General features: G+C 49.6%; 1 protein-coding gene across 4 annotated transcripts in view; it reads left to right on the forward strand.

The window, feature by feature from the left end:
• Window positions 1–27,938, forward strand: part of EIF2B3 (eukaryotic translation initiation factor 2B subunit gamma) — a 635,310-nt gene that overhangs the window by 522,040 nt on the left and 85,332 nt on the right. The gene's annotated exons all lie outside the window — the stretch shown is intronic.

The following is a 27,938-nucleotide window of genomic DNA, read 5'->3' on the forward strand; positions in this document are numbered from 1 at the left end:
GGCGATAGATAGATAGAGTGAGGGCGATAGCTAGATAGAGTGAGGGCGATAGCTAGATAGAGTGAGGGCGATAGCTAGATAGAGTGAGGGCGATAGCTAGATAGAGTGAGGGCGATAGCTAGATAGAGTGAGGGCGATAGCTAGATAGAGTGAGGGCGATAGATAGATAGAGTGAGGGCGATAGATAGATAGAGTGAGGGCGATAGATAGAGTGAGGGCGATAGATAGAGTGAGGATGACAGATAGATAGAGTGAGGATGACAGATAGATAGAGTGAGGACGACAGATAGATAGAGTGAGGACGACAGATAGATAGAGTGAGGACGACAGATAGATAGAGTGAGGACGACAGATAGATAGAGTGAGGACGACAGATAGATAGTGAGGACGACAGATAGATAGAGTGAGGACGACAGATAGATAGATTGATAGAGTGAGGACGATAGATAGATAGATTGATAGAGTGAGGGCGATAGATAGATAGATTGATAGAGTGAGGACGATAGATAGATAGATTGATAGAGTGAGAGCGTTAGATAGAGTGATAGAGTGAGGGCGATAGATAGAGTGATAGAGTGAGGGCGATAGATAGAGTGATAGAGTGAGGGCGATAGATAGAGTGATAGAGTGAGGGCGATAGATATAGTGATAGAGTGAGGGCGATAGATATAGTGATAGAGTGAGGGCGATAGATATAGTGATAGAGTGAGGGTGATAGATATAGTGATAGAGTGAGGGTGATAGATATAGTGAGGGCGATAGAGTGATAGAGTGAGGGCGATAGATATAGTGATAGAGTGAGGGCGATAGATATAGTGATAGAGTGAGGGCGATAGATATAGTGATAGAGTGTGGGCGATAGATAGATAGATTGATAGAGTGAGGGCGATAGATAGAGTGATAGAGTGAGGGTGATAGATAGATAGAGTGAGGGCGATAGATAGATAGAGTGAGGGCGATAGATAGATAGAGTGAGGGCGATAGATAGAGTGAGGATGACAGATAGATAGAGTGAGGACGACAGATAGATAGAGTGAGGACGACAGATAGATAGAGTGAGGACGACAGATAGATAGATTGATAGAGTGAGGGCGATAGATAGATAGATTGATAGAGTGAGGACGATAGATAGATAGATTGATAGAGTGAGAGCGTTAGATAGAGTGATAGAGTGAGGGCGATAGAGTGATAGAGTGAGGGCGATAGATAGAGTGATAGAGTGAGGGCGATAGATAGAGTGATAGAGTGAGGGCGATAGATAGAGTGATAGAGTGAGGGCGATAGATATAGTGATAGAGTGAGGGCGATAGATATAGTGATAGAGTGAGGGTGATAGATATAGTGATAGAGTGAGGGTGATAGATATAGTGAGGGCGATAGAGTGATAGAGTGAGGGCGATAGATATAGTGATAGAGTGAGGGCGATAGATATAGTGATAGAGTGAGGGCGATAGATATAGTGATAGAGTGAGGGCGATAGATAGATAGATTGATAGAGTGAGGGCGATAGATAGAGTGATAGAGTGAGGGCGATAGATAGAGTGATAGAGTGAGGGCGATAGATATAGTGATAGAGTGAGGGCGATAGATATAGTGATAGAGTGAGGGCGATAGATATAGTGATAGAGTGAGAGCGATAGATATAGTGATAGAGTGAGGGCGATAGATATAGTGATAGAGTGAGGGCGATAGATATAGTGATAGAGTGAGGGCGATAGATATAGTGATAGAGTGAGGGCGATAGAAATAGTGATAGAGTGAGGGCGATAGATAGAGTGATAGAGTGAGGGCGATAGATAGATAATAGATATAGTGAGGGCGATAGATATAGTGAGGGCAATAGATATAGTGATAGAGTGAGGGCGATAGATATAGTGATAGAGTGAGGGCGATAGATATAGTGATAGAGTGAGGGCGATAGATATAGTGATAGAGTGAGGGCGATAGATATAGTGATAGAGTGAGAGCGATATAGTGATAGAGTGAGGGCGATAGATATAGTGATAGAGTGAGGGCGATAGATAGAGTGAGGGCGATAGATAGAGTGAGGGCGATAGATAGAGTGAGGGCGATAGATAGAGTGAGGGCGATAGATAGAGTGAGGGCGATAGAGTGAGGGCGATAGATTGAGGGCGATAGATTGAGGGCGATAGAGTGAGGGCGATAGAGTGAGGGCGATAGATAGAGTCAGGGTGGTAGATATGAACAATAGTTACTTACCTGTAAACAGGTGGTTCTCCAGTATTGGTGTCTTTCATAGATTCACATGCCTGAATCATTCCCCGTCGTCGGAGTGGGAGTCCCACGGTATATATAAAAGCAATAAATGCCATAAAACTTATAGCAAATATCAGAGATACTAAACCAGGAAGTAAAGTAGCACCAGCTACAGTAGAAAAAACTTCCACATTAGTGACTATCCTAGTCGTTATGTATTAGTCCAAACTGCGGCCAATCAGGCGACAGCACCCACCAGAATGCCCTCCCCAGAGGCTCAGGCTCTGATTTTTTCGCACGGGAGTGAAACCCTAAAATGCCTGAGTGAGTCTCTGGGGGGAGGCGGGCGGGTTGCATGTGAATCTATGAAAGACACCAATACTGGAGAACCACCTGTTAACAGGTAAGTAACTATTGTTCTTCTCCAGTATTAGGGGTGTCTTTCATAGATTCACATGCCTGAATCAGAATAGTAAGCAGTACTCCTAACATAAGGCTCGTAGACGTCAGAGTATCAAATGCATATATATATACATATATATATAACAGAATACCAGTTATACAATATCTGAAAGAACGTCTAAAGAGCATATAGGAGGAGGAGGAAACAGAGGCTCACCTTATTTGAAAAGATTACGCAGCACTGCTCTTCCAACCGAAGCATCTGCGTCGTCTGCTGAATCTAGACAGTAGTGTCTAGTAAAGGTGTGTCTACTAGACCATGTAGCAGCTCTGCAGATCTGTCGAAGAGGCACACCAGCAAAAAGGGCAGTGGAAGAGCTAACCGCCCTTGTAGAATGTGCTCTTGGCAAGGCCTGTAAGGGTCTACCGGCCTGCTGATGACAAAGTCCAATTGTAGAGGAGACCCATCTAGCAATGGTCTGTTTTGAAACTGCACAGCCCCGGCGTTGCCGCCCATAAGCCACGAACAGTTGGTCTGTCTTGCGGATGGCAGAAGTTCTGGAGAGATAAAATTTAAGACATCTTCTAATGTCTAATGAATGTAGTGCCCTTTCAGCCGTAGACTGTGGGGCTGGAAAGAATGTCTTGAGGACAACCGGCTCATTCAGATGAAAATCCAGAGGCACTTTAGGCATGTACGTTGGATTAGTACGCAGTACCACTGAGTCCGAGGTGAATTGGATGAAAGGTGCTTTAGATGTAAATGCTCGAATATCGCTTACCCTTCTAGCAGATGTTAAGGCTAGTAACAACGACACTTTCCATGTCAGAAATTTCAGGTCCACCGTATGGATCGGCTCAAAAGGGTGACGCATGAGCTGAGTTAGTACGACATTCAGATGCCATGCCGGAGGAGGTTTCCGGACAGGCGGAAACATACTAAATAATCCCCTGAAAAATTGTTGTATGATCCTTACAGAGAACAAAGAGTTCGATCCATCTTGACGAAATCTAGAAATGGCAACTAGGAAAACTTTAAGAGTAGAATGTGCCAAACCCAATCTGGCCAAATGCAAAAAGAAAGGAAGGATTTGCTCCGGTTTCTCATGAATGGGATGTAGATCATTAGAGTGGCACCATGCACAGAAACGTTTCCACTTAAGTTTGTAGGTTTTGATCGTGGAATGTTCAGGTGTGCAAATTCCATGTGCTGAGGAGCCAAGGTGACAATTTCAGCGAGTTCGGGTCCGGATGGTATACCCTGCCCTGCTGGGTGGAGAGAAGATTCGGAATGCATGGAAGTTGGATAGGGTTGCATTCCGAGGGAAGGAGTAGCTCGGTGAACCAGTATTGCCTGGGCCATCGTGGAGCGATCAGTATCAACCGGCATGGCTGCTTCTTTATCTTCCTGATGACTTTCGGGATCAGAGGTATCGGTGGAAAAGCGTATGCGAATATTTGATTCCAATTCAGCGAAAGGGCATCCCCGCACGAGTCCTTGTGGGGAACCCAGCTTGCAAAGTATGGGCATTTCCGGTTCTGGTATGTCGCAAACAAGTCCAACTCCGGATGCCCCTAATCTGAAAGATGCAGTGTAGAGATGGTAGATGTAGTTCCCACTCGTGAGTGCAGCCCCCGGACCTGCTGAGAGAGTCCGCCAACACATTAGCGATTCCCAGGACATGGACCGCTGACAGATGGATATTGTGAGTCAGGGCCCAACTCCAGATCTGTTGTGCTTGTTGCAACAACCGGGCTGATTTTGTGCCGCCCTGCTTGTTCAGATAATGCATGCAGGTGGTGTTGTCTGTCCGTATTAAAACTGTGGCACCTTGTAGAGTCCCTTGAAAGGACTTCAGGGCTAAAAATATGGCGTGCAACTCTAGCCTGTTTATGTGCCATCTCATTTGGATCTGGTTCCATTTCCCGCTGACCGTCATGCCTTGGAGGTGTGCACCCCAGCCTGTCATTGATGCGTCGGTCGTTACTATGAACCTGGGCACTTCCGTGAGGAAGGAGCATCCCACTTGTATGTTAGATCGGTGGGTCCACCATTTTATCGCTTGTCGCATTCGCGGTGTAATTTGGATGATATCCTCGAAGGATCCTGATACCTGGATCCACTGGCGACTGAGCTCTTCTTGCAAGGGCCTCATCCGAAGACGACAGTTGGGGGTGAGAAGAATGCAGGAAGAAAGCATCCCGATGAAGGACTTGAACATGCGCACTGAAACGCACTTTTTTCATAACAGTGCCGCAGCGAATCGTTGAATCTTGTCCTGTCTTTCCTTTGAGATGAATACTTGGGCGAGCTTGGTGGCCAGTGTCGCTCCCAAGAAAGTCTTCCTTGTTGCTGGCGTGAGGTGTGACGTTTCGAAGTTTACTGAGAAACCCAGGTTTTGCATCAGTGACAGAGATTTAAGGGAATTTATTGAATTAAATTAACTGAATTCTTCCCACAAGAATCACAGGCCCTGAACAGGGATTTTGAAGAAGACATCTGTGAAACTTGAAAAAACTAATAATGTAGAAGAAAAATTGCGAGAATCTAATGAAATAGGCTGTAATGTACGTAAAAGAAACAGCAAGAAAGAGCTGCAGGCTTCTCATTCGCAAGAGATAAAACACCCTTGCTGGATGTGCATTGATTGTTGTTCCTAGAAAATCCTGTGTCGTAACTAGGAATAATTAGGACTTGACATGGTATATTGATAAAAACCAGGCATTGAAACAGTGACTGCAAAGTCTGGATGTTCTGGATTGCTTATTAAGAAGAGTGATCCTTATTAAATAAACTTGTCTCAGAAATGATGAATGCGTATGTGTTGCAGACACAGGCTGCCAGAATCTAGATAAGAATCACGTGGAGTGGACCGAGAGTCCTAAAAAGATAGGCCTGTGATAGAAAATGAATATAACTTAGAGGAAAGAGCAGCCACGTCCCGTGCTGTGGAAGGATTGGCACCTGAACCTTGACACTCTGGAGGTCGAGTGCACTTGTCAGGTCCTCTGGCAGTAACATTTGAAAAACCTTTTTGAGGTACAACATTAGAAAAAAATTTGTGCAGGAATGACAAAAATTTGGCGCTACATTTCTGACCAGCTAGCTGATGAGGAACTGAGAGGAAAAAAAAAAAACCTAACTCCTTATTAGATTCAGAACCACTCCGACGGTCCCTGATGTAACCATAAGTCAATTTGTGAATGACTCACGTAGATGAGGTGAATGCGGTCACTATGAAGGCGTAGCAGAAAAGAAATAGCCAAATTCTAGAGCATGCCCTTTTGGCATCACAATTAGAATTCCCCCCAGATAAATGGCATCGGTGACCAAATTAAATCCCAGAGATATTCCACCCTTATCCCACTTGGAATGGACTAAGGATGGGCTCTAAAGTAAGTCATAGTTTCCTGGAAAAACGACTTCCTGTATACGATTTAGAGTCGAATAATACAGTTGTATACCAGATACTGGGTGGAACTTCTTGGAATAAAATGTGAAAACTGTCCTCGGGTACCACGAAGGGGTTGATCCCCGTACTGTAGAGAACAGAAGGCGCGGCATTGTCTGGCCAATATGCTGGCCCAGAAGTAACATTTTAAAGAAAGTACGGCCATTATCTCAGTTTGAACTTGTGGGCGAGGAACCAAGGGTTCTTCCAACCCTAAATTCGCAACACAATACTGCAAAACTTGGAGATGCAATGTGCACTGCACAGTGTTTTGTTGATGATGATCTCCTTCCATTCTTTTTGTTAAAAATTCTAGAAGCGTCAGTTTAGGGGTATTCATGGATACGCACATTCTGTGCCCCTATGTCAAAATTGATCGTGCCCAGAGAGCTAAAAGATTGCCAGAGAGCCACCAGCGCCGATCTTTGGCTTAAGCAGAGCTCAAATCTCTGCCAATCTAAAATTAAAAGAGAAAAAACCTTCCGCCTCTATCCTGGTGACAAGGGCTTGACGAAAGCGCGTCACCGTTCCTTACATGAGGAGGGTAAATCCGTCAAAATCCGCCGGAGGATAGAATAATAAAGATTCATGCAAGATCTCGTCAAAGGACAGGACATGGCATCCCAAAGAAACCAAGGCAAAGAGTCGGGCTAAGTCAGAAGCCATTCCAAGAAAATATGGCGTGGAGTAAAAAGACATCACTCCATCCGGAGGATCTTGCTGAAAGGAGGCTACGACTAATAAGTAGGCTAAAGGAACACTGTACATAAACCCACTGAATCAAGAGTCGACGACCCTAACCATGGACTGGGTACAGCATCAAAGAGGTCAACCAAAAACGATGCTGGGTGCCAATGGCCAACTGCCGATGGACCACATGTCAGAAGGGCCACTGTCAGTGGCCCACTGGTATTGAGCCAACCGTCGCCAAAGCTTTCAGTTGACTATTTCAGCTGAATAGGCTCTCGAACGTCGACGAGACTCTTCACCGTCGACGAGGCACCTCACCGTCGACGAGACTCTTCACCGTCGACGAGGCAGCTCACCGTCGACGAGGCATCTCACCGTCGACGAGGCTCCTCACCGTCGACGATTGCTCTTCACCGTCGACGAATGCTCTTCAGCGTGGACGAGGGACACCCTGCACCGTCAACGAGGCCCGTCGTCGACGGAGCTCCCTCGTCGTCGACGAGGCTCGTCGTCGACGAAGCCCCCTCGCCGTGCTTCCCGTCGACGATGCCACCATCACGGTCGACGAGGCTTGTCGTCGACGAGGCTAAACTCGTCATCGACGAGGCTCACCATCGACGAGGCAAAATTGCACTCGGTTTTGAGGCTGTTTGTCGACGAAGCTCTTTGTCGGTTGCGCAGCTCCCTGCGACTTACAACCAGTGCATAAGAGGGCACTGTCAACAGGATCCTGTAGCCCTGTGACACCGTAGAGCACCAGTGACGGCAGAGATTGTCGTCGTAGAATACAAAGAGCGTCTTGTCAACCAGCTGGCACGTTCTCAGAAGAAAAGTGCGCAGAACGAGTCTTAAACGCCTGAGAGTAAATCTCGTGGGCGTAGATGTGGGGGGCAGACTCAGAGTAGGTCAAAGACCCTTTACTTTTGAAGCAACCTCAGCTGGTGAAGTAAGCCAAAAACCTCACTGCAACATAAAGGCGCCATATAAATAAATGAAAATCCTCCCACATCAGAAGGGGGGAGCCAAATCACAAGAACATCCCCTTCTCATCCTACCATGTCAGCGACAGGCAGAGAAAATGATCCATATATTCGTGAAGATAACCGGAAACGGTCGCAGCTTTCCACAAGTGACACAGGGTCAACAAGAGACTTCATGTAAGAAGACATCACATAATGTAATATAAATGAAGTAAATGAAGAAACTGAGCAGAGCTCAGGGAGACTCCCTTCACATGACGTGCGGTAAAAAATCTGAGAGCCTGAGCCTCTGGGGAGGGCATTCTGGTGGGTGCTGTCGCCTGATTGGCCGCAGTTTGGACTAATACATAACGACTAGGATAGTCACTAATGTGGAAGTTTTTTCTACTGTAGCTGGTGCTACTTTACTTCCTGGTTTAGTATCTCTGATATTTGCTATAAGTTTTATGGCATTTATTGCTTTCATATATATACCGTGGGACTCCCACTCTGACGACGGGGAATGATTCAGGCATGTGAATCTATGAAAGACACCCCTAATACTGGAGAAGTGTAAGGCCAGTTTTTTTTTAAGCCACGCCCTTAATTACATTGACGACGTCACTATGAGAGACCCCCCCAGTTCATCCCACTTAAAGCCTTGCTGAAAGGAGCACCCCAACCTGCAGCCTTTATCGTATAAGCTCTCCAATAAATGTGGAAATGTGTGCATGTGAGCTCAAGCAAAGCCTGCGGGTTTACAACCACCTTTAGAGTTTCAGAAAGACCAAAAAACCAGCTCTTTCTGTGAGAATGTAGTGCTCCGATGTTAAATGGGAGAAGCTTTGCTGATTTACTGCTGATGAGGAGGTTGCCCGGATATTGTTTGTATATTTAGCTTTGCCATGACGCCACATCTTCGCCATACATAATCATCAGTCTCTTCCAAAGAAGATGTCAAACAAGTGGGACATCAAAGTGCTACCCTGTTGAAATGAAATGAAATAAGATTTATAAACGCGCTACTAAGCCCGAAGGCATCAAGGCGCCTAACCAAAAGAAATCTTAAAAGGCCAGTCCAGAGCTAAGGGTAGGCTTTGACAAATAGCCACGTCTTAAGGGCCTTCCTAAAAACTTGCATTGAAGGTGAGGATTTGATTTCAGCCGGCAGAATATTCCACAGCTTTGGGGCTAGATTCGAAAAGGCTCTGCCACCCCACTTGGCTCTACGCACTCGTGGGACTGATAATAAGGATTTATTGGCAGAGCGCAGAGTTCTGGAAGGGGTATAAGGAACCAGCAGGTCCCCTAAGCCTCCGGATCTATTTGTCGCCAAAGCCCAATAGATCAGGCACAGGGACTTGAAGGAGATCCTGGCCTCAATCGGAAGCCAGTGCAGTGTCTTTCTTGCAGCAGAGGCTGAAGCCCGCTTAGGAAGATCCAATACAAACTTGGCAGCAGCGTTCTGCACCATTTGGAGTCGCATTAACAGACCCTTGTTTATGCCTAAATATAAGGCATTGCAATAATCAAGTCTTGAGCCAATTAATGCTATTACCGTTTGCTTTCTAGCTTGTGGTGACAGGTAATGTTTAATCTTCCGCAGGATATTTATTATACCCCAACATGTGGAAATAGTCCTGTTGACTTGCTGACCCATCCCCAGGGTAGGGTCAATCATGACTCCTAAGTTCCTGGCCAGGGCAGTGGGAGTCGGACACACGCCCAGGGATGTAGGCCACCATTCCGCTGACCAAATATCCTCCTTTCCTCCGAACACCAGAATTTCAGTCTTCTCGCCATTGAGCTTCAATGAATTGCAAATCATCCATCGAGCAACTGCCTCCATACAGTGTCTAAAATTGGAAGCAGCAGAGATGACAGGTTGGGCGAGAGACATCAATATCTGTGTGTCGTCGGCATAGGAGATTACCTCCATCCCATATGATCTAATAAGCCTGGCAAGTGGGGTCACATAGATGTTAAAAAGGGTCGGACTTAATGCCGACCCCTGGGGGACCCCACACTGCACAGGGAGGGATGGAGATAGGAACTCCCCCAGCTAAACTCTCTGTTCCCTCTGGCCCAGGAAAGAGGCCAGCAAACTGAGTGCGGGCCCCTCAACCCCTATCTCCCTCAGTCGAGATATTAACACCGAGGGAGACAGAGTATCAAACGCAGCTGTAAGATCTAGCAGGATAAGGAGGGTAGTCTGGCCCTTATCAACTCTGGTGCGGATGTTGTCAAGCACAATGGTAAGGGCCGACTCCGTACTATGCCCTCTCCGAAATCCATGCTGCGAGTGATCTAGAAGGTCAGAGGTTTCCAGAAAGGCTGCAAGATGCTGGTTCAGATGAGTTTCCAGCATCTTTACAGGGGCTGGGAGTAGCGAAATGGGGCGAACGTTTTTGAAAACCCCCGGGTCTAATGTGGGCTTTTTTAGCAGTGGCTTGACCACCGCTCTTTTCCATTGTAGGGGGAAAATCCCATCCCTCATTGCCCTGTTCATGATCTCTAATAGCGGAGGCAAAAGAGAGTGCGTGTGTTTGTGAGTGCGTGTGTTTGCAAGTGCGTTTGTTTGCGAGTGCGTGTGTAGCTGAAGCCCGTGATTGATCGAAATGGAGGGGAGAGGGAGAGCGGTGGGTGAAAGCAGAACCAGTGCGCCGCTTTGAAGTCCTCATAAAGTCTTTCAAAACGGATGCCAGCAGCGCCGAAGGATTGTTTGTTGCCTTAGTAGCTCATGAGCTTAGAATCCTCCAGGAATATGATGGATAAATAAAAATCCATCCGAAGAAACATATTGAAAGTGTCTTTCGGTTACCAGTGTATATTAGTGTTTAATAACGAGCGGGGGAAGTGGGAAACGTACCTCTCGTATTGTCCTGTGGTTTGGCCAGACTCTTCAATTATTGGCCAGTTGTGTCAACATTGCAACAGACGTGGCTTCCATCTGGCGCCAAGGGTCGCAAGCGTCGATTCTTGGGAAGGAAATGAGGCCTTGTCAATTGCTCCCCTCCACGGCCATCCTTGTTAGGCAAAGGGTGGGGCGGAAGGCTGCAGCCAGAGGCCACCATCCTCACAAACACACAGTCATGCAAGAAAGAACCGCTATCCCCACTAATAGCCAAATGAATGTTGTGTAATCGTGCCATAGACGTGCAGTCAAATGCGCTCGCCACTCTCTTTGAAAGCGTTTATAGAGGAACACACTATTAAGTAATGAGCTTTGCAAACTTAAAAAATATGTATTTAACGAATGCGTTTTCAGTATGTATTGATTTTAATGCCTATTTTGAAAGGGTTGTGTTCATAAAACAGTACATTGTGTCGACATTGGAAGCATGACCTGCAGAGTCAGCCATGCTTCGATGTAAAGTTCACCTGCAGGTTAGAAGTAGGTATCCGGATGGGGCGCGGCCCATTGAGCTATCTTGGCAGCCAGTTTAAGACGGGGCACTTTAAAAGCGGAGAGATGTGAGTGGATCAGCCATCTTACTGCTCTTGTAAGTATTGTCTGGACACCACCAACTACACCGAGGCTGAGGGGGGAGGGGAGAGGGAGGGACACCATGAAAAGCCTGGCAGGGAAGAGCCAGTTTTTTTTTCTCAGTCTGATGGGACATTGTTTATCTCACACGCCGAGGCTGAGGGGGGGACGCGATGGAAAGGCCGGCAGGGAAGAGCCAGTTTTCATCAGTTTGATGTGACATTGTTTATCAAGGTTCCATGAGAGCATTTTACTGAAATAAAACTAAATAAGTGGGGAAAAAGACACGGAGATGAAGACGGAAGAGAGAGCTGGCAAAAGAGAAATAAATAAATATAGGTAGAGCGAAAGAAATCGAGAGAGAAAAGCAAATGACGGAAGAGAGGGATGGAGAGAGAGAGCGGGAGAGAGATGATGGCAGGAGAAGAAGGTGGGAGAGAGCGCGGTAGACAGTGGTGAATACGGAAAGAAGGAAGACGGAAGAGTCGAGGTGAGAAACAGAACAGCAACAAGCTCTCGGCGTTGCTGGGGCGGGGGAGCGGCAGCCTTTGAAGTCTGATGCCAAGGCACAGACAAATGGTGGTGCGCGATGTGCACGCGAGGGGCGGGGGAGCGGCAGCCTTTGAAGTCTGATGCCGAGGCACAGACGAATGGTGGTGTGTTATGTGGCTGGCGATGGTGTGCACGCGCATAGATCACATGAACTGTATGCGATCCGCAGCCGTTTTGGTAGACTTTTCTTTTCCGCTTACCATAATCTCGCCGGAGCAATGCGCAAGTGCATTGGCTCAGGCGAGACCTAAAAGGCTGCTTGAATCTGAAATGGGTGTTAATTGTTAGAGTTCATGTTACACTGCCTGAAGTGAAAGATTTCTTCTTTGTGCTGTGACTGCAAGTGTGGGAGCTCATCTCCAGATGTTTGCTATAGTGGCTCACTGCCCATGCAAGTCAGGGAAATCAATGAAGGGGGCTTCATTCATCTCTCTGACTTGCTTCTTGTGGCCATCTTGAGTTTCTCAGTTTGGATGTACTACTTTAAATAAGGCAATGCAGTGATATGTTGTGAACGTGAATGTAAGAAGGCATGCAATCTCACAGATGTTTTATACTAAGGCAAGCAGTATCAACTGTCAGAATTTTAACCCAATGTGGTATCTACTTTTTAAGTGTGGATGGGGCACTTCCGGGGTGGAAGGGGATGTTTATCAAGTTTTATACTGTAAAGATTTTAAGTAATCGTGCAGTTCATCAATAAATAGTAAATAGCATACTAAGGCAAGCAAAAAAAAATCTCCACTATTTTGAAAGCAAGTCACAAGCATAACAGAATAGGAAACGTACACAATTTTGAAACATCTGAGGTGCTATCGGTTTATTGGAGGTCTGCTTTCTTTACATATTTAGTTCTGCTTCAAACGGTAATGCAAAAAATGTTTCACCATCAAGTGCCATTTCTCTACCTGATGATCCAATACATTTGTCTGCCCCATGAGCTGCATATCCATTTTATAGTTTGCGCGCCTATTCACAATTGCATGTAAAACTACTGCCAACACTCGCTTCTTGCATTAATTTTTTCCCCAAGTTGTCGTATCACTGAAAGTTTCAGCAAATCCCACTGTCCAAAATAGCTTCAAGATCAAGGTAGTATAGCAGTGCGGTCATCTAATATGAAATACCACAAAAGACCTGCACATTTGCTCAAAGCTGCGCACATACCGAAAAACGTGAAGTGCTCGGTGTCTCAACCTACTATATACTTATTTTGACTTGTGTTGGTTGCCTATTTACTTACTTGTATACTATTAAAAGACCTCCTCTGATGTGTCTATAAAACGTACCTTTTGTTGCCAATTTTTGTCCTGAATTTTGACCTTTTGTCCTGAATTGTTGTCCTGAATTTTGACCCTTCGTCTTGAATTTTTACACTCTCCGTCCTGTATTTGCACCCATGCCACTTGTTGACCCTACTCTGCGCCCTACGTTGAGCCCCTGCGGTGAGTGCTGTGCTGGGGTCTGTAGCCGAGGATGCTGTGGGCTCGTCTCTGTCTCTGCTGGGTGTACCCATGATCCTTCAGGGGTCTCCGTCCTCTTGTCACAGCCCAAGAAGGCAGAGTCTGATCATTGAGGCAGAGTGTGCATACAGTGGGGGAGATTTAGGAGTTCGAGTCTGTCAAGAGGAGCTGTGCAGACTCCACCCCAGATCCTGTTAATCCAGTAAACACCAGGTGTGGAGCAGTACACAGCGTGCGCGTGTACGCTTCGAACCTAAAGTTACAGGTAAGTGACCTTTTCCTTGATCCCCAAGGTGTATCACGTGTCTCTCCCACAACATGGCGGAGCAAGTGATAAATGGAGCGTTCGAAACGCGATGCTGTGCTCTCACATCCCTGTTCCTAGTTAGGAGGCCTGGAGGGAATATCTCTCCATTACGTGAGATTTACTGCCACCCACCATAAATGTCAGGCAGCCTTGGGGTAGTGTGGTCCATGGTGGGCGGGGCTGGTGGAGTTCTGACAGTATTAAATAGAGCAGGGGGGTGTATCTGTTTCCGTGGGAGTCGCAGATAAGTGCATCTCTTCGTTTCTGGTGTAGTCAGGCGAGCCGCGGGTATCCGCGAGGCTCTGCAGCCAGCTCACCCCGCGAGGTTTAATGTTCGAGTATCTGCGGAACTTCCGACGGGCGCAGAGTCCCCGTGGGTTCTGGGGTTGGGGCGGGGACGCGCATGTATTTATTTGTCTTCCTCTTCGTGAAGTGTTTTCAGCCACCAGATTGGTTTCAGTGGGATCTGCAAGTGTTTGGATCCAGTTGTATTTTTTCCGTCTCATTCATATTTTTGGGGCTATTTATGTATTTCTGTTGCCCAGGGCCTGGGTGTCGGTCTGCTGTCCATGGCTTTGCCCAGAAGAATCCGTGGCTGGATGTCAGCGGCCTCAAACAAAGCCTGGGAGCAATTAGAGTTGTAAACACATTACCACGCCGGCGGGGGCGTGCACAGCTCGGTCCGGGCGCGGGTCAAGCGAGGTCACAGCGTGGCCCCGGGCGGCGGGGTCAGATGTGAGCCCATGGACAGGCCTGGTGTACTCAGCGTCAGTCCGCTCTGCCTAGGGCTAGTGCCACCCAGGACCACCAGCACAAGGCGTCGGCCTGCAGACGGTCTCAGCAGAGAGGCCACACACTGACTGAACCGAAGACTAAAGTTACTCTCTGGTCTGAGTGCTGCGGGACTCAGAGGACAGGCTGGTGTGAATGCTGCCCTTTGACAGGCGAGGGCTCAGAGTCCTCCTCCTAGGTTTACTGGAACCTCCTTTCCCAGACCTTCAGGTGGCGAGCTCTGACTTTCTATTATCCATAGGCTAACATAGGGTGAACTCGGACTCTCTGTTACCCATAGGCCAACATGGGGTGAGCTCTGACTCTCTTACCCATAGGCTAACATGGAGCGAGCTCTGACTCTCTTACCCATAGGTTAACATAGGGTGAACTCGGACTCTCTGTTACCCATAGGCTAACATGGGGTGAGCTCTGACTCTCTTACCTATAGGCTAACACGGAGCGAGCTCTGACTCTCTTACCCATAGGCTAACATAGGGTGAACTCGGACTCTCTGTTACCCATAGGCTAACATGGAGCGAGCTCTGACTCTCTTAACCATAGGCTAACATAGGGTGAACTCGGACTCTCTGTTACCCATAGGCTAACATGGAGCGAGCTCTGACTCTCTTACCCATAGGCTAACATGGGGGGAGCTCTGACTCTCAGTTATCCATAGGCTAACAAGGGGTGAGCTCTGACTCTCTTACCCATAGGCTAACATGGAGCGAACTCTGACTCTCTTACCAATAGGCTAACATAGGGTGAACTCGGACTCTCTGTTACCCATAGGCTAACATGGGGTGAGCTCTGACTCAGTTATCCATAGGCTAACATGGGGGGAGCTCTGACTCAGTTATCCATAGGCTAACATGGGGGGAGCTCTGACTCAGTTATCCATAGGCTAACATGGGGGGAGCTCTGACTCTGTTACCCATAGGCTAACATGGGGTGAGCTCTGACTCGGTTACCCATAGGCTAACATGGGGTGAGCTCTGACTCGGTTACCCATAGGCTAACATGGAGCGAGCTCTGACTCTGTTACCCATAGGCTTACATGGGGTGAGCTCTGACTCTGTTACCCATAGGCTAACATGGGGGGAGCTCTGACTCAGTTATCCATAGGCTAACATGGGGGGAGCTCTGACTCTGTTACCCATAGGCTAACATGGGGGGAGCTCTGACTCTGTTACCCATAGGCTAACATGGGATGAGCTCTGACTCGGTTACCGATAGGCTAACATGGGGTGAGCTCTGACTCGGTTACCCATAGGCTAACATGGAGCGAGCTCTGACTCTGTTACCCATAGGCTTACATGGGGTGAGCTCTGACTCTGTTACCCATAGGCTAACCTGGGGTGAGCTGTGACCCTCTGTTACCCATGAGCTCCAAGTCTCTGTAACTCATAGGACTCGTAGGCTAACACACGGGGGCTCTGAATCATTTACCCATAGGCTCGCATGGAGCAAGCTCTGACTCTGCATTACCCATAGGCTAACAAAGTGAGGGCTCTGAATCTCCTGCCTGTAGGCTAATATGGAGCAAGCTCTGATTCTACGTTACCCGTAGGCTGACACAGCGAGGGCTCTGAATCATTTACCTGTAAGCTAGCATTGGATGAGCTCTGGCTCGCCGTTACCCATAGGCTAACACTGTGAGGGTTCTGAATCTTTTACCTGTAGGCTAACATGGAGCGAGCTCCAACTCCCTTTAGTCAGAACTGAATATGTGGAGAGCTCTAAATATCTGTTAACCATAGGTTAGCAAGGAGTACGCTCTGACTGCTCTGATACTGGCACAGGTCCTGCTATACCTACTCACAAGAGACCTGCTCCCATGTGTGACACTGGCACCGTTTCTGCTAAACCTACTCACAAGAGAACTGCTCCAGTGTGTGACACTGGAACCTTGCCTGCTAGAGTGGGCATCGGAGCACAGCTCCGGTGTGTGACACTGGCACCAGTCCTGCTAGACCTCACAAAAGACCTGCTCCCATGTGTGACACTGGCACCAGTCCTGCTAGAGTGGCCATCGGAGAGCGGCTCCCGTGTGTGACACTGGCACCAGTTATGCTAGAGTGGCCATCGGAGAGCTGCTCCTGTGTGTGACACTGGCACCGGTCCTGCTTGAGTGCCCATCGGAGAGCTGCTCCCATGTGTGACACTGGCACCAGTCCTGCTAGAGTGACCATCTGAGAGTTGCTCCCGTGTGTGACACTGGCACCGGTCCTGCTAGAGTGGCCATCGGAGAGCGGCTCCCGTGTGTGACACTGGCACCAGGCATGCTAGAGTGGCCATCGGAGCGCGGCTCCCGTGTGTGACACTGGCACCAGTCCTGCTAGAGTGACCATCTGAGAGCTGCTCCCGTGCGTGACACTGGAACCAGTCCTGCTAGAGAGGCCATCGGAGAGCTGGTCCCATGCGTGACACTGGCACCGGTCCTGCTAGAGTGACCATCTGAGAGCTGCTCCCATGTGTGACACTGGCACCAGGCCTGCTAGAGTTGCCATCGGAGAGCTGCTCCCCTGTGTGACACTGGCACCGGTCCTGCTAGAGTGACCATCTGAGAGCTGCTCCCATGTGTGACACTGGCACCAGGCCTGCTAGAGTGGCCATCGGAGCGCGGCTCCTGTGTGTGACACTGGCACCAGTCCTGCTAGAGTGGCCATCGGAGCGCAGCTCCTGTGTGTGACACTGGCACCAGTCCTGCTAGAGTGACCATCGGAGAGCTGCTCCCCTGTGTGACACTCGCACCAGTCCTGCTAGAGTGGCCATCTGAGAGCTGCTCCTGTGTGTGACACTGGCACCAGTCCTGCTAGAGTGGCCATCGGAGAGCTGCTCCCGTGCGTGACACCGGCACCAGGCCTGCTAGAGTGGCCTTCGGAGAGCTGCTCCCCTGTGTGACACTGGCACCAGTCCTGCTAGAGTGACCATCTGAGAGTTGCTCCCGTTTGTGACACGGGCACCGGTCCTGCTAGAGTGACCATCTGAGAGCTGCTCCCGTGTGTGACACTGGCACCAGGCCAGCTAGAGTGGCCATCGGAGCGCGGCTCCCGTGTGTGACACTGGCACCAGTCCTGCTAGAGTGGCCATCGGAGAGCTGGTCCCATGCGTGACACTGGCACCTGTCCTGCTAGAGTGGCCATTGGAGAGCTGTTCCCGTGTGTGACACTGGCACCGGTCCTGCTAGAGTGGCCTTCGGAGAGCTGCTCCCCTGTGTGACACTGGCACCAGGCCTGCTAGAGTGGCCATCGGAGCGCAGCTCCTGTGTGTGACACTGGCACCGGTTATGCTAGAGTGGCCATCGGAGAGCTGCTCCTGTGCGTGATACCGGCACCAGGCCTGCTAGAGTGGCCATCGGAGAGCTGCTCCTGTGTGTGACATTGGCACCGGTCCTGCTAGAGTGGCCATCGGAGAGCTGGTCCCCTGTGTGACACTAGCATCGGTCCTGCTAGAGTGGCCATTGGAGAGTTGCTCCTGTGTGTGACACTGGCACCAGTCCTGCTAGAGTGGCCATCGGAGAGTTGCTCCTGTGTGTGACACTGGCACCGGTCCTGCTTGAACGGCCTTCGGAGAGCTGCTCCCTTGCGTGACACTGGCACCAGTCCTGCTAGAGTGGCCTTTGGAGAGCTGCTCCCCTGTGTGACACTGGCACTGGTTATGCTAGAGTGGCCATCGGAGAGCTGCTTCCGTGCGTGACACTGGCACCAGGCCTGCTAGAGTGACCATCGGAGAGCTGCTCCTGTGTGTGACATTGGCACCGGTCCTGCTAGAGTGGCCATCGGAGAGCTGGTCCCCTGTGTGACACTAGCATTGATCCTGCTAGAGTGGCCATTGGAGAGTTGCTCCTGTGTGTGACACTGGCACCAGTCCTGCTAGAGTGGCCCTCGGAGAGCTGCTCCCCTGTGTGACACTCGCACTAGTCCTGCTAGAGTGGCCATCGGAGAGTTTCTCCTGTGTGTGACACTGGCACCGGTCCTGCTTGAGTGGCCTTCGGAGAGCTGCTCCCTTGCGTGACACTGGCACCAGTCCTGCTAGAGTGGCCTTTGGAGAGCTGCTCCCCTGTGTGACACTGGCACTGGTTATGCTAGTGGCCATCGGAGAGCTGCTTCCGTGCGTGACACTGGCACCAGGCCTGCTAGAGTGCCATCGAACAGCTGCTCCTGTGTGTGACACTGGCACCGGTCCTGCTAGAGTGGCTATCGGAGAGCTGCTCCCCTGTGTGACACTGGCATCGGTCCTGCTAGAGTGGCCATCGGAGAGCTCCTCCCCTGTGTGACACTGGCACCAGTCCTGCTAGAGTGGCCATCGGAGAGTTGCTCCTGTGTGACACTGGCACCGGTCCTGCTAGAGTTGTCATCGGAGAGCTGCTCCTGTGAGTGACACTGGCACCAGGCCAGCTAGAGTGGCCATCGGAGAGTTGCTCCTGTGAGTGACAATGGCACTGGTTATTCTAGAGTGGCCATCGGAGAGCGGCTCCCGTGCGTTGACACTGGCATCAGGCCTGCTAGAGTGGCCATCGGCGAGCTGGTACCCTGTGTGACACTGGCACCTGTTATGCTAGAGTGGCCATCGGAGAGCTTCTCCTGTATGTGACACTGGCACCAGTCCTGCTAGAGTGGCCATCGGAGAGCTGCTCCCTTGCGTGACCCTGGCACCAGTCCTGCTAGAGTGGCCATCGGAGAGCTGCTCCCTTGCGTGACACTGGCACCAGTCTTGCTAGAGTGGCCATCGGAGAGCTGCTCCCTTGCGTGACACTGGCACCAGTCCTGCTAGAGTGGCCTTTGGAGAGCTGCTCCCTTACGTGACACTGGCACCAGTCCTGCTAGAGTGACCATCGGAGAGCTGCTCCCCTGTGTGACACTGGCACCAGGCCTGCTAGAGTGGCCATCGGCGAGCTGGTCCCCTGTGTCACACTGGCACCAGCATCGGCGAGTTGGTCCCCTGTGTGACACTGACACCAGGCCTGCTAGAGTGGCCATCGGAGAGCTGCTCCCATGCGTGACACTGGCACCAGGCCTCCTAGAGTGGCCATCGGCGAGCTGGTCCCCTGTGTGACACTGACGCCTGTTATGCTAGAGTGGCCATCCGAGAGCGTCTCCTGTGTGTGACACTGGCACCAGGCCTGCTAGAGTGGCCTTTGGAGAGCAGCTCCCTTGCGTGACACTGGCACCAGTCCTGCTAGAGTGACCATCGGAGAGTTGCTCCCCTGTGTGACACTTGAAGAACCGGGTTTTAGAACCCAGCGGCGCCAGGGGCACGCCCAAAGTCTTCGGGTTCACCTGTCTTAGAATACAGAGACACGGGATACTTCTGAGTGGCGTCAAAGATCAAATTTATTGGCTGCAGCCAGTAATAGAAGTCCTAGAAATCATCACGGTATGAGTTCTCAGGAGACTGCTCAACTTTACAAAGCAAGTCATCCCTTTTTATGCCAAACATTATGCTTCAGGCAAACATTCCTTGTTTATAGTTGAACCAATCACATGTTTCCACAATGAAAGTATTGCATGACGACAAACCCATTTTACAGTTGTCTGGCCCATAATTAATCATTGAACAAACCCAACATTCTTCTTTAGACAAGCCAGACAAACCCATAATAAAAAGGACCACAACCCATATCGTAAATAGACCATAAAAGAAGGAACAGATAGAAGTAGGATAAAGCATGTTTGTGTGCAGTAAAACTTTATGATGTCCTGTGCTCCGATCCTTAATCTTGATCAGCTAAAGGGCAGGAACTGGTTTAACAAGGTCAGCTTCAGGCAACAGGGTCAGTTCACTCAGGTCAAACAGGAGTCAGCACGAACTCGAGCTAAGACTAAAAGACTAGTTCAGCCACAGTCATCGGCCTATGTGAGGGCAACCACAAAATGGCTGCCATACACAAAATGGAACCCACGGGTTCAGAATTCACAGAACCTCAGGCCCTCCTTTTGCCCTTACATAGGCAATTACTCAGTCTGTATCTGAATCGATGTCAATATTCATCAGATCATTTAGGTGCTGCTGGAGCATCATTCTATCTCTCTGTATTTCTCTCGAGACAGGCGGTCTCCTTACACACGTAGTAGCACAAAGGCCACATATGGCAGGACCACACTGTACACAAAGACAACACAGAAAAAGAATCGCTAAAGCCGTACCAATGACCATCAGAATCTTCCATCCCCAAGTGGATAACAGTCCCCAAAACCATCCAGTCAACGACCAATCTCCTTTGTCCACATGTATAGACTCGGAGATCTTATGCAGTCTGGAAATAGCCTTGTATACTGTAGGAGCATTATCTGGAATGAAAACGCAGCAACTCGATTGGATCACTTTACAAACTCCACCTCGATCTGCAAGTATGACATCTAAAACCATACGGTTCTGTAACGTCATAAGGCGATCCGCTTGAAGCTCAGCAGTCAAATTACTAAGGGCACCGGCAGTTTCATTTACGGTGGACTCAACCACTCTTGTCAATTGGCGTATGTTCCTACTGTTAACCATAGGTCCCCAAAACGTCAGGAAACCCTTAAAGAAGTCTCCCACTTCTTGTCCAGCGGTATCTTCCTGATCGAAGACACCTATAACAACTCTCGTTCTGTGGTAATCTGCAGTAGCAGTGTACGTAGGGGGCAACAAATACACCACATAACATGTGCCCGAAAAATCAGGGGTAACCATGTATATGCTCTGTTGAAGCAGACAAAATACGTGTCCTTAGCTGCTAAAAACGGTGGGGAAGATTGAGACGCAAAAACGTACGTCTGAGTACATACACTCTTCCCTAACTGAGCTCTCGGATTCTTGCCATTACCTTGCAAACAAAAATGACCTCGGTGGGGTACGATCCAAATCGGAGGTGGCCTCTTCCGTCTCTGCTTCTCACTCAGACTAATACTATATCCAGTTGCATTCCAACCAACATATGCTAGTAACTCATCCTTGGGAATAGTCCTATACGTTTCGATATCTCTACTCATATTCGTAATTCCCTTCACCAAGGCTTTATTACTTGAGTTATCTCTCATGGAACGCAGGGGATAGACTTCGATGGCATAAATAAACATCGTTTGGAAAGCCCAGAGAGACCCATTCTGACTAAACGGTAAAACCAAATAGGGAATACCTCTATCCGTAGTATGCGGCATAAGACCACACACCCAACAATTAGTGGTGTTCACTACCAACTGGTGTTGATGCAGAAGCTGTACAAAAGAATTATTCACAAATTCCGACCTTCTAATCTGCTCTTGTTCAGGTAAGATATGAAAAGAATGCAAAGAAGTAGTAGTAGGAAAAGACATAGGTTGGGAGGTGGGTGCAGAAGTCAATTCGGTAGTGAAAACAATCCAACCCACCAATGCTAACGTCATGCTTAAAAATATCAGAACACATGTTATCAGAAAACATTTGCTATGCATTAATTTACACAGTTTCATTTTAAAGTTCATTTCCTCTGCAGCTCTCTCCATCACAAAAGACTCCATCCTCTAACCGTGCTGTTCGCGGCAGTTGGTTTTCTTACGCTAAGGAATGCGTCTGTCAGTCCAGGGAACGCCCTAGGACCAACCAGAACCGCCGACCTTGTGTCTACACGGCTGCAATCCCAAGCCTTTATACCGTGACCCTACAGCTGAGCTCGGATGGCAGCTCGAAAAAGAAAAATAGGCCAAAACAGTTTCTTGGATGAGAGAGTGCTGTTCTCCAAAAACAAAAGGAAAAAATATGTTTTTATTTGTTTATTGTTTCTCGGTCGTAAATTATAACGGCCTTTACCAGGCACTGTCTGATCTTTAAACAGAAGTTCAGGCTCAGTGGTGTCCAATCTCCGATGCGGAGGTACAGCTGCTTGCAAATTGTCGTCGTCCTCTCGTTCAGACTTTGTCCATACTAGATGTGCATCGCTAAACGGCATGAACTTCGGCACCCGTTCTGTCTCTGAGTCACCAATACCTTCACGGATCCACTGGTCGTACGGCAGAGGTACAATGTACGCCGTGGACCCAATTCCGCTTCCCGAAGACCTTCACCGAGGTTCTTGTCGACAGGAGCACCTGGTGGGGGCCGGTCCAGCAGGGCTGCTCGTTTTTGGTCCGCTGAAAGTTTTTCACGAGGACCCAGTCACCGGGGTTGATGGTGTGACCTGGGTCCACAGATGCTGGTGGCAAGTTATCGTGAGCCTGCTGATGCAAGACACGCAATTTAGCCGTCAGGTCATACAAATAGTCCACCAACACAGGATACTCGATGTCACTAAACTTCACTGGCCTCGGCACTCCCCACACATTCGCCGGGCGTCCAAAAACTATTTCATACGGACTAAGTCCGATTCGGGAATGCACTGTAGTTCTAGTTGACAAAAGTGCCAACGGCAACGCATCGGGCCATTGGAGACCAGAACTCGCCTGAATTTTGGCTAACTTTAGCTTCAAAGTGCCATTGTAGCATTCCACTAATCCAGCTGATTGGGGATGATTTGCAGCATGGAATTTCTGTTTGATGTCCAAACCCTCACACACTCTCTTCAGAACCTTCCCCACAAACTCACTTCCATTATCACTCCACACCATCCAAACCTAGGGAAATATTCTTTGAGCAAGACTTTAGCTGTGGATGAGGCAGTATTATCTTTGAGGGGGTGTGCCTCTACCCATCTAGAAAAGGCACAAACAAATATGAGGACGTATTTCAGGTTGTTGCATCTTTCCATGTGGATATAATCCAATTGCAGAACCTCGAACGGATACGTCGGAGGCGCAAAGTGACCAGCTGGAGTTGGAGTTCCCTTACCTGGATTATACATCAAACACACCATACAATTCTTGACCACATTCTCAGCACATTTAGGAATTCCAGCATTCTGCCATACTGGAGCCAACAATTTACAAATTCCTTTCGCACTAATGTGAGACAACCCATGTGCCATCGTAACCACCGCAAGCACATACGCATCCGGCAACCTCCATCTTTGGTGTTCTGATAACTCAACCCAACAACCAGTCGAATCCAATCTACCCGTAGTTTCTCTCCACACACTCTTTTAATTTTCAGTGGCTTCAGCCTGGATTGATTTCACACTCCCAATCATATCTTCACACATTCCAACTGCACCAATCCATCTCGCAGGGCCTGCAACATACATTCGACTCATCACATTTTTCGCTGTTTCTTTCGCAACTTCATCCGCAAATGCATTACCTCGACCAACATCATCCGTAACCTTCCGGTGAGCACTACACTTCACAATCGCAACTTGCTTCGGCAAAGTAAGTGACTCAAGAAGCTCATTCACCAACTGCCCATGTTGAATCTTAGTCCCATGGGATGTGAGAAATCCCCTTTCTTTCCACAAGCGTCCAAAACTGTGTGCAACACCAAACGCGTACTGGCTATCGGTATACACATTCACTCTCTTTCCCTCAGACAAAATACACGCTCTCGTTAATGCAATCAATTCCGCTGCTTGTGCCGAATTATATCTCACTCGTGTAGCTTCAACAATTGTGCATAATGTCGTCACGGCATCAGGATCCGAAAGAGGAGTATCTTTTAAATCGACTCTCCCCTTCGTTTCCTCCTCCGTCCTAAGAAAACAATCATGCTGTTCCTGTCAATCTGTATCAACAGAAATCGGCAACAATGTTGCTGGATTCAATACATTACACCGCTTGATGTGCACATGACTAGCCAAAAGCGTCAACTCATAACCCGACAACCTCGCACTAGTAAGGTGCTGAGTCTTGGTTCGATTTAATAAAGTATCCACTGCATGTGGAACCATCACAACCAACGTATTATCCATCACCAATCCAGCACACTGATGGAAACAGCCGCTGCCGCTGTAGCTCTCAAACAGCTTGGCAACGCTCTAGCTACCGGATCTAAAGTTGACGAGAAATACGCACATGGACGCTGCTTATCACCAAACTGTTGAGTCAAAACTGACAATGCACAAACTTTTCTCTCGTGAACATAGAGTGTAAAAGGCTTACTGTAGTCAGGAGTACCCAACACTGGAGCAGAACACAACGCATCACGCAATACAGAAAAACTTTTCTGACATTCGTCAGACCACGGAAGAGGATTCGGTGTATCTTTACAAGTCAAAGCCAACAGAGGTTTCACCAATAGAGAGAAATTTGGAATCCACTGTCTACAATACGACGGGATACCCAAGAAAGCACGCACTTCTCTCTGTGTGCTTGGTACAGTCATTTGCGCAATCGCTTGAATTCGTTCTGGGGTCAACCTTCTTCCCTCCTTTGACAAGAGATGACCTAAGTAGGTCACTTCTTGGCGACAATACTGCAACTTAGAAGGTGACACTTTATGATGTAAGTCCGACAAATGTCGCAACAAAGAAAGAGTAGCTTCTTTACAAGTTTTCTCATCATCAGTGGCCACTAACAGATCATCCACATACTGTATAAGAGCAGCACCAGCAGGTAACACAAGAGTATCGAGCTGAGTTTTCAAAGCCTGACTATAAATGGAGGGACTTTCACAATAGCCTTGGGGAGCTCTCTTAAACCGGAAGCTTCGGCCTCCTAAAGAGAAGCCAAAAATATCTCTACTCTCCACAGCAATTGGAATACTGAAGAAAGCATTTTTCAAGTCTATGACTGAAAACCAGGCAGCTGAAGCAGGAATCAAAGTCAACAAAGCAGTAATATCCGGAACAACTGGAAACTGTGGCACAACAATCTTGTTAACCTCTCTAAGATCAATCACAAACCTGTAAACAGGTGGCTGAGAAGAGTCAGTGCGTTTCAGGACAGGCAAAACAGGACTGTTACACACATTACCTCTTGTTTCTTCAATCACACCTTTCTCAATCAAATCATAGAAAATCGCTAACAAGCATTGGAAATGCAATAGGTCTCGCATTAGAAAAGTTGGAGTTATTGGTCTTGTAAATGACATTTTATTTATTTGTTGGTTTTTAAAATTGCTAAATTGATGGCTTTGTCATTTACAATGCCAATAGTTATAACTTTCGCGAATGTGACACCTATAGCATTTGGAATGCAACATGTTTTGTATTTACGTGACTTAGATGGCAGCTCTGGTCGTTAGGCCACATCTCTAGAGAGCAGGAGAGTGCAGCAGGGGAGAGAAGCACAGCAATGCAATAGGTCTCGCATTAGGAAAGTTTGAGCTATTGGTATTGTAAAGGACACATTTTTTATTTATGTGCTTGTTTTGAAAATAGCGAAATTAATAGCTTTGTTATTTACAATGCCAATAGTTTTATCTTTCGCAAATGTGACACCTATTGTAACACAATATGTGTTGTGAGGGTGAGGGTGAGGGGTTGAGGGTGAGTGAGGGTGAGGGGTTGAGGGTGAGTGAGGGTGAGGGGTTGAGGGTGAGTGAGGGTGAGGGTTTGAGGGTGAGGGGTTGAGGGTGAGGGGTTGAGGGTGAGTGAGGGTGAGGGGTTGAGGGTGAGGGTGAGGGGTTGAGGGTGAGGGGTTGAGGGTGAGTGAGGGTGAGTGAGGGTGAGTGAGAGTGAGGGGTTGAGGGTGAGTGAGGGTGAGGGGTTGAGGGTGAGTGAGGGTGAGGGTGGGTGAGGGGTTGAGGGTGGGTGAGGGTGAGTGAGGGTGAGTGAGGGTGAGGGAGGGTGAGGGTGAGGGGTTGAGGGTGAGTGAGGGTGAGTGAGGGTGAGGGGTTGAGGGTGAGTGAGGGTGAGGGGTTGAGGGTGAGTGAGGGTGAGGGTGAGTGAGGGGTTGAGGGTGAGTGAGGGTGAGGGTGAGTGAGGGTGAGTGAGTATGAGGGAGGGTGAGTGAGGGTGAGGGGTTGAGGGTGAGTGAGGGTGAGAGTGAGGGTGAGTGAGGGGTTGAGGGTGAGTGAGGGTGAGGGGTTGAGGGTGGGTGAGGGGTTGAGGGTGAGGGGTTGAGGGTGAGTGAGGGTGAGGGGTTGAGGGTGAGTGAGGGTGAGGGTGAGTGAGGGTGAGTGAGGGTGAGGGTGAGTGAGGGTGAGGGTTGAGGGTGAGGGGTTGAGGGTGAGTGAGGTTGAGGGTGAGTGAGGTTGAGGTGAGTGAGGGTGAGGGTGAGGGGTTGAGGGTGAGGGTGGGTGAGGGTGGGTGAGGGTGAGGGGTTGAGGGTGAGTGAGGGTGAGTGAGAGTGAGGGCGAGTGAGGGGTTGAGGGTGAGGGGTTGAGAGTGGGTGAGGGGTTGATGGTGAGTGAGGGTGAGGGGTTGAGGGTGAGTGAGGGGTTGAGGGTGAGGGGTTGAGGGTGAGTGAGGGTGAGGGGTTGAGGGTGGGTGAGGGTGAGTGAGGGTGAGGGGTTGAGGGTGAGTGAGGGTGAGGGTTGAGGGTGAGGTGAGGGTGAGGGTGAGGGGTGAGGGTGAGGGGTTGAGGGTGAGTGAGGGTGAGAGGGTGAGGGTGAGTGAGGGTGAGGGGTTGAGGGTGAGTGTGAGTGAGGTGAGGGTGAGTGAGGTGAGGGGTTGAGGGTGAGTGAGTGAGGGTGAGTGAGGGTTGAGGGTGAGTGAGGGTGAGGAGTTGAGGGTGAGTGAGGGTGAGGGGTTGAGGGTGAGTGAGGGTGAGGGTGGGTGAGGGTGAGTGAGGGTGAGGGTGAGTGAGGGGGTGAGGGTGAGTGAGGTGAGTGAGGGTGAGTGAGGGTGAGGGGTGTGAGGTGTGGTGAGGGTGTGAGGGTGTGGGGTGAGGGTGAGTGAGGGTGAGGGGTTGAGGGTGAGTGGGTGAGGGGTGTGAGGGTGAGGGTGAGGGTGAGGGGTGGGTGAGTGAGGGTGAGGGTGAGGGTGAGTGAGGGTGAGTGAGGTGAGGGTGTGAGGGGTTGAGGGTGAGGGGGTGGGTGAGTGAGGGTGAGGGTGAGTGGTTGAGGGGTGAGGTGGTGAGGGTTGAGGGTGAGTGAGGGTGAGGTGGGGTGAGGTGGTTGAGGGTGAGTGAGGGTGAGTGAGGGTGTGTGAGGGTGAGGGTGGTGAGGGTGAGGTGGTGGGTGAGGTGGGTGAGTGAGGGGTGAGGGTGTGTGGGTGAGGGGTGAGGGTGAGTGTGGGTGAGGGGTGAGGGTGAGGGTGAGGGGTTGAGGTGTGTGAGGGTGAGGGGTGTGAGGGTGAGGGTGGGTGAGGTGAGTGGGAGGGTGAGTGAGGTGTGAGGGTGTGTGTGGGTGAGTGGGTGAGGGTGGGTGAGGGTGAGGGTGAGGGTGAGTGAGGGTGAGGGTGAGGGTGAGGTGGGTGAGGGTGAGTGAGGGTGAGGGTGGGTGAGGGTGAGTGAGGGTGGGTGAGGTGAGTGAGGTGAGTGAGGTGAGGGTGGTGAGGGTGAGTGAGGGTGAGTGAGGGGGTGAGGGGTTGAGGGTGAGTGAGGGTGAGGGGTTGAGGGTGAGTGGGTGAGGGTGAGGGGTTGAGGGTGAGTGAGGGTGTGGGTTGTGGTGAGTGGAGGGGTGAGGGTGAGTGAGGGTGGGTGAGGTGTGGTGTGGGGTGTGTGGGTGAGTGTGGTGGGGTGAGGGGGTGTGTGTGGGTGAGGGTGGGTGAGGGTGTGGTGAGGGTGGTGGGGTGGTGAGGTGGTGAGGGTGGTGAGGTGAGGGTGAGTGAGGGTGAGGGGTTGAGGTGAGTGAGGGTGAGGGGTTGAGGGGTGAGTGAGGGGTTGAGGGTGAGTGAGGGGTTGAGGGTGAGTGAGGGTGAGGGTG

Source organism: Lissotriton helveticus, chromosome 1_2, assembly GCF_964261635.1.
Source record: "Lissotriton helveticus chromosome 1_2, aLisHel1.1, whole genome shotgun sequence".
Taxonomy (NCBI): Eukaryota; Metazoa; Chordata; class Amphibia; order Caudata; family Salamandridae; genus Lissotriton; species Lissotriton helveticus.